This window comes from Rhea americana, unplaced genomic scaffold (genome assembly GCF_003343005.1).
Source record: "Rhea americana isolate MKP2758 unplaced genomic scaffold, rheAme1 scaffold_27, whole genome shotgun sequence".
NCBI classification, from domain to species: domain Eukaryota; kingdom Metazoa; phylum Chordata; class Aves; order Rheiformes; family Rheidae; genus Rhea; species Rhea americana.
Window position 1 is genome coordinate 6739886 of NW_028186390.1, and position 7995 is coordinate 6747880.

Genomic DNA, 7995 nt, shown 5'->3' on the forward strand with positions numbered 1-7995 from the left:
CTATCGCGAGAGCGCGGGCCCGGCGGCGGGCAGAGGCGCGAGACTTAGCGGGGGGAGGGCGGGGCGCGCGAGACTTGGCACGCGGGGCGCGCGCGAGGTGCGAGGCGGGAAGGCGCGCGTGCGCGCGGCGGGCGTCGCTGAGGGGGGCTCCGCAGCCCCGCGCTCCTGGCCGCAGGGCCCTGGGCCCCTGCCCCAGTGCACGGGGCAGGAGCGGTGAGGGGCTGCTGTGGCGTACAGCACCCCTCGCCCGGGCCCAGAGCRGCGTTGAGAAGGGAGCAGAAGAGGGGGGAATGGCCGCAGGGGGACGAGGCGTGCTGCTGTGGCTCTGTCGGGCAGCGCTCGGCAAATGGCGCTTCTGGGCGCTTCTAGTCTGCTTTCATGTGGGGGAGGAGGAAGAGCCTCCAGCTGCTGCCCTCACAAGAGAGACCTCAGAGGCCTGGGCTGAGGGTGGAGAGTGCAGGAGTATCCCCCAGGGCTGTGCCCCAGTCACGGGGATCAAGGGTCCAGCATGGACCAGCTTGGTAGTCAACAGAGTTAAACATTTAATTACCTGTGCGAATGTGCAAGGACAGCACAGRACCTTTCCTGTAGTGTCACCATGTGTCACTGGTGGTAGGTAGCATTTGTAGAAATACCGCATGTTTTTGCTTCGCCAACCAGCTACAGCATGACACGATGGAAACCAAGCACGAGCCATCCAACAACACTCGTGGCTGGTGCTTCTCTAAGCAGCTCCAAGTCCTTTACAAGTATGTGAAACTATGGAATACCCAGGAAAACTTTCACTAGTAGGTATCAGCTGTTCAGTCAACTGCTATAGTTCATTGTTTTATTTGGAGCAAGGTTGGATCAAAAATAGATTAAGATGTAGTGCATCTCCTCAGTAGAAGAAACAAGCCTACAGAGATTCATTACCTCAAGGAGTAATCAGAGCATGTACCATCATTTTGTGTTTCCTCTCAGTAATTCATATGCTCTCTACATTTTTGTCTTTGTAAATTATTTCCTGAGGGTATAAGTTACCAGTTTCTACATCCATTTTTCACAAAAGGAACTTCTAAGTTGTCTTTTTCTTCTCTCTCTTATTAAACACAGACAGTAACCTTGCTACTGCTGCAGAAAAAAAAATCTGTTTACCAAGCTGAAAAAGTTCATATATCTTCAACCAGAAAGTATTTTATACATTATTTATTCATTTTATAGAAACAAAGGCAATAAAGATACTTTTAAATGATTTATTGATGTAAACAAGTGGGAGCATTTTTAAATAATTGTTTAAATTCTTGCTGAAAACTATTCCAGGAAGCTGGATTAGTCACAGAGATCCTTTTTAATCATAATTGTATATGATGGAGATGGACAATCATGGAATTTCCCAGTCAGGAATCCTGCCCTAAGTAAATGTAAATGATGCAAATTTATAGAATCTTGGCATCTGTGATAATGTTAGTCTATTAGGATGGTTCAGTGCCTCGTCATAATTTGGCTGGATCTGTGCCCTGTTGCAACATAGATGCCAATTAGTTATTTGTTGGTTATGGCCTGTGAGCCATCTTGCACTGGCTCACACCTGTTCACTTCAAGTGCCAAAAAAGAATACTTGAGGAAGAAAAATCACAATGTTAATGAGAATTTGAATAATACTACCTACTTCTGAAACATGTTAAGAACTAATCTTCAGTTTTTGCTTTTAGACAGAATTCCAGATAATTGCCTTCAGTTCGGTATTTTAATTCAAAACAAAAATCTTTCTGGTCAGCTTGAACCAAAAAGCAAGTTGGGATTTTATAGGACATTTTACATGTGAAAAGGTTATATTGCAGTTTGTTTCTGGGTTATTTCCTTCTCTCTTTAGTCCCTGTTCAGTATTTTGGACTCGATGGCTTTCAAGCATTTTTGAAACAAAAGGACAGTAAGGTTTCAGTTTGAAAGAGTAGGAAAAATATTCTTCACTTTACTCATTCTCACGTATTTTTTCCATTTAAACTGTTCACTGAATATGGTCTGAATGTGCAATCCAATCTGATTGACCTTTCTTCCTGCCCCTCTGTGCCCTCCTATATAAACTAGTTTTCTGAACATTTGTTTTGCAACTTTAAATAAAAGTAACCAAGTGTGAGTGGCTTTCCAGAGGAAAAGAACATGGATGGGTGAGGTAGAGCATGCTGTGATGCCACACCTGGGCTCAAAATATTTGTTTCCAGGGATAGTCCATTATATCTAAAAAAGATGGAAGGGTAATTAAAAGCTCCAAAAGGGGCTTTTTCTTCCTATTATCTAGATAGACTAATATGGAGGGAAAGCAGGGGAACACAGAGAGCCTTTGTAGCTCACTGATTGATAATCAGTTAATACTCATTTAATTGTGTTTCTTTTTGCAGTTCCAGATACTTCCTTTCCCTGGTATCCACCTTCATTTATCTCTGTATAAAGAACATAACAGCACGCACTTCTGATTCAGAAGGTTGCTGGAATAGTGCTATTCAGGAAAAATTCCCCTGTGTCCTTCTCTAGCTTTTTTGAAGGTACTTTGGTAAAGCAGACTACAAAATCTAGCCCAGCTTATTCCATAATGTTTTCTGAAAGAACATAAATCCATCTGGACCTTTTTTATGACCGTTGAGCACACTGCTACAGTAATAATTTCTGGAGCTAGAATAGAAATACATAATTTGAAAGTGTGATGATAAAAAAACCCTTCACTGTGAACATGATAGAAAAGGCTAAATACTAGATATCAGGATGTTGCAGAGCACAAGAATTTGCTCTGCAAAATCAAATAATATAATTGATCACTTAAATTCCTATTTAAGTGAATTCCAACATTAAAAAAAAAAAAACAGTACAGCACAAAACCCAGCTGATCACCTGCGTCACTGTTTCCAAGGCAGAACTGCATAGCTAATGCCACCAAATAAATACATTACTGTGGCTTGTCATTTTTCATTCCATTTACACTGTTCACCTAATCTTCACCCTCAGTATTTCTACTCTGTATGAGATGGATGAAATAGCTTTAGCTGTTCTGCGTGTTAAGCTGTCACGCACCTTCCGTAAGTGACCCAGTTCTAATGGGTTGCACAGTGAAGTTTTGGTCTTTACACTGCAGTGCTAGTGTCTGGCAACCCACAATACACTGTCAGCCCTTAAGATTGCACAAGTCTTTGGGATATGCTATACTGTACCTGAGTAGGATCATGGTAATGAGAACTAATTATATAGGCTGCATATCATAACAGTGCCTCTAGGCTATTTCCTTTATTTCACCTCTATGACAGCATTCTTTTTTTCAAGATTCATTTGAGAAATAGCTTGATACAACTAATGCCAGTTACGAGTAAAATAAAAAATTAAAGTTAAAGGTAGATAGATGAAATGCAGAGAGGAAGAGATTTGTTAGAAAAGGGTTTAATCAAGACTAATCAATTAACCTTTATAGAATGATGTATCATTATACTCAGCAAAAAGCAATACACCAACCCCAGCTCTGCTAGACTAGCCAAGCAGTGCATGCTGCCTGCACAGCTGAGAACTGCAGCTGCACAGTGCATCTGCCCTCTCCCCCCACCCAAAATCCAGGAAAATGGTAAGAAATACAGATTTTTCCAAAAGAATTCAGAAGAAGTTATAGGTCTGAGACCTTGAGACAACCTAGACAAAATCTACAGACAATGCAAATCTAGTGGGGTGTGCTATTTGAACAGGTCTGCAGTAGACATTTGTGTAATTAATAAAAATAGTTGCATTGGGAATCTTTTTGTAGGAAGGACATAAGCACTTATGTTTCAGGGTACAAGCTGATCACTGAATTAAGGAGGATTAGGAAGAAATTTCTCTTACCAGCAGGTTATTTTGTAAAAGCCTATTACAAATATTCTCCATTTTCCCAGGAACTACTACTGTTAGTCACACTCAGAGACAAGATAGGTAAATAAACTAATGGACAGCTTGATCCAGTATGGTAATTGCTAGATCCACATATAACCAAAGTCCAGTCACAACTGGATATGATTTCCATTTCCATTATTATTTCTCTTCTTTATATAATGTGAAGGACATGTATCCCTTTTTGTAGTGATACAGTATGTTGAAGTGACAGCTTTGCACTACTATAATCTTATTCTGGGTATCATATTTACATCTGGTAGGAAAGTGTAGATATGCAAATACACATTAGGAGTTAAAAGTAAAGCTGTGAGGTTTAGGGAGAGCTTAGCAAAATAGCTAGGTTAACATGAGTTCTGAGCAACAAAAGCTCATTATGGCTTTAAAGAGACAGAAGGAGGCCAGTATATATGCTGTCTTCACTGTCAGGACAGACTTGGTTGTTCAGTAACTGCTGTAGTTGAGCTGTTGCTCTTAGATGCTTTTATATATATACATATATATATATATATATAWATATATATGTATGTATGTATATATATGTATATACACACACACACATATGTGTGTATCTCTATAGTAACCCAAATCAAAAAGCCCTAGAGAGTCTACAGCTGAACAGGAAGGTGAGATACCAGCTGCAGGGGCAGATCCAGCACCAGCCTGAGCAGATAGGTGTGCACGGCACGGCCACAGTTCTTAGGCAGGATGGAGCCTTGCCAGGCCCTGGGAAAACTGTGCCTGAAAAGGTGGGTCCAGAAAGGGAAGCACATGGGGAGTGGAGAGATGCTGACCAGCAGGATTAGCACCAGGTCGTATCTTGTCACAGTCTCTTTGGACAGCCAAACAAAGGTGACTTTTAAAGAGGGCCAGGGGGAGGATTACACAGGGTTTTACTGTTTTTTATGCCTTCTGAATATGAGATGACACAAGAAAGCAAGCCATGGAAATCCAACAGGTGTCCAGTGGAGGCTGTCATCAGGACACTCCAACAGATTTAATCTGCCTGTATTGAGAGAGGAGAGAGAAAAAGGGTGAAGATAAAATGTGGAGAGACTTAGAAAAAAAGACAGTTTTTGATTGATGCAACAAAGAGAGGGGAGCCAGGAGAGGGATGCCGAGAGGGTTATAAGGCAAAGAAAGTTATTAGGAAAAAACACCATTCCTAGCAGTGCTGTGGTCAGTTTTCGAACCTCAGATTCACCCCGGGGCAAAAGAATATAAGGTAAGTTTTCTAGAGCTAATAAGGCATGCCTGCGAGTCACACCTCAGAGAAGTCTGCGCAGACACTACATTGAGCTCAACTGTGTTCTCAAAGCTCATCCCTCTTCTGAGGCTTCCACAAAAGGTTCAGCAATGATTAATCTGGTGGTTTCCTGTCACTGCTGTTTAATAAGGAGAACATGATCTTACTGTTACCTTGTGTGTGCACTGTCTGTTTACTCTCTAGACAACTTGATTGCAAAGTGTTCAAGATAGCAACTAAAAAAAAAAAAAAAAAAAAAAAACCCACCACCTAGAATGCTAACATGCTGAGGCTTAGAGGTTGGCAGTTCTGGCTTGAAGTCCTGCCATTGCTAGCTTCCACTTTTTCTCACTGTTATCCCACCACTGTCCTCACACCAACACAACCATTTCTACAGCCGTGCTATGAACTGAGCTGAGAAACTGATGTGGCTCCAGAAACACTGGAGTGAGGGAAGAACTTAGTTCTTCTTTGTTGGATCAGTCCCCTGTCTAGTTGGGAGCACAAGAGTTGTGCCAGCTCAGTGGAGGGAAAGGGGGCTGGGGAACATGGCCATCCATAATCCAGTATTGCCACTAAGTGCTTCAGAGCACTACATCACAACTTTAGCTGGGGATATCTAGGTATTATCTCAATATAAATAATAATGACTCATAATAAAAGAAGTACAAATAAAAAGAAAGTAATCATGCTTCCCTAAAGAAATTTGTCATTCATAACTAGTTGTAGGGAATTCAGTAAAATATTAACAGTCTATATCAGGGACAAGATTGTGGTTGATTAATTCTGAACTATAGGCCATCAGCAGCCATCCAAACCAAAGCCTATTATTTAATTTAAAAAAAAATGGTTCAAGGAACCTCACAGAAACATTCTAGCAAGAATGTGAAAGGCAAATGAAAGATTAGGGTAAAGGAGGAGCATTCAGTTATGTTTTCAAGAGGTGCTTTCAACTCAGTAATAAGCTAAAAATATAGCTTTTTACTCCTTTTAATTTTGGAAAACCCAATATGAGGCTTAAAATAACATTTCTTACATTGATAGCTTTGTTGTTTGGGTTGTGATTGCTTTTTAAACCTCCTAGTTCATTACAATCTCAGCTTTTTTTTCCACTGACTCATTCTTCTGGTTATATAAAATTACTGGTCTTTTTGCCTTTCCTGTGCCTGGTTGGAGAACTAGCACAAAAACATTTGTGTACTGAAAAGAAAATCAAGTAAGCCTTACCTCATGCCATGAAGTCCTTCCGCAGACCAAATAAAAGGAGAAATCTTGGAGTCCCTGGAGTGAATAGAAATAAATTACATCTTAAACTGCGTACTGTCAAGATTTGACCTCAGATTTTTTTTCCAGAATTGGGAGTGCCAGACTGAGTCCGCCTGGAGTGTCTCCTCTGGCATTCAGCTTGACTTGTGACATGATTCATTCAGCAGAGAGATTTGTGAACACAAGCTCATGGTTCTGAAAACTAACAACATAGAAGTCAATTTTATTTATATATATATATATATATATGTATGTATGTATGTATATTAAAAAACTGGTCAGTAAATAATACGGCAGTTGTTGCAACTTTAAATGTAGTTCTGTAAAGGAGCTTGAGGAATGACACTAAATTAGATAATGGACTGTGCTCCTCATTACATTTCTCATTACAGTTAATGAGAAAAACACTTGCAACTTCTGAGTGTGCAGGCTCACACTGAGATACAAGGAACAAGGAGATTAATTTCATAAGCCCATATCATCATCTATAATAAAACAGGCCCAAAGCATATATGCTCCTGAAACTCCATCTCCCTGCAGCCATGCTGTTGTCACACTGGAGCTGGCAAGTGTCACTGGCTGAAAGTGCAAACCATTCTTCCCTTAAACACATCAGCTTCGCAAAGTTAACAATAAAAACTGTAAAAGCTTACTTCAGTCCTTGAAGAGATCTGACTCACAAAAAAAGAATCACTGTGTTGACTGAGATGTCAGTTGACATAGTTACTAAACTGATTGCCAGAAGCTGGGAAGTTTTACTAGCTACTGTTGCTTTATTTCTTATACCTTTTTTTCCCTAATTACCTGCTAATGGGTCCTGCCAGAAGGAAGCTACTCAGTCAGATGGCTTTTGAGACCTGGTATAACAGTTTCTGTGCTTTTGGAATAGATACATACCTTTACTAGCATCACAGTCCATGATCCATCAGATCATCAGATGGTAATAACTTAATGTTGGGGTTCCTGAATATTATGATTATTCCGTGGCCATATCTTAACATTATGCATTTTTTAAGTCTATCTAACAAGTGTGAAAAGATGAATAGGAGTTACAGGACACTGATTAAGGTTGAAATTAAATGAGGAGTCTTAAAATTAATGTACAACATCAGTGAGTATGTGAAAATAATTTCAATTTTAACAGATAAGGAGAAATGACCCATTCAAGTATGGGAAGCAGTAAGAAACTTCCCTTTTCTCAATATAGGACATTATGCAAAATAATTACCTGGAGAATAATTTAAGAAAAAATAAAGTTCTTTTCTCCAGTGAGGATGATGTATAGCTAAAATCTCTAACAGCTCCTAGGCTGAGCCTGCTTACATATATTTCTAACCGAAGCCAAGTCTGAGAAATCACAAACATATGACAATTTTCCTTCCTGCTGCTAGAAACTCTGTCTAATTTCCAGGCAAGTGGTCCCATTTGGCTCATATTCAAAGCCTTAAAAAGATCAGTTTCCTATAGCTTAATATAATTCGTATGTCAATTCTGTAAACAGAGGCATGACCAGATACCTTTTGACATGCTTATACCTTTGCAAACGTGCACGTATTTTGTGCAAACCAAGCAGTAAGGCACAGAACATACTATTTCTG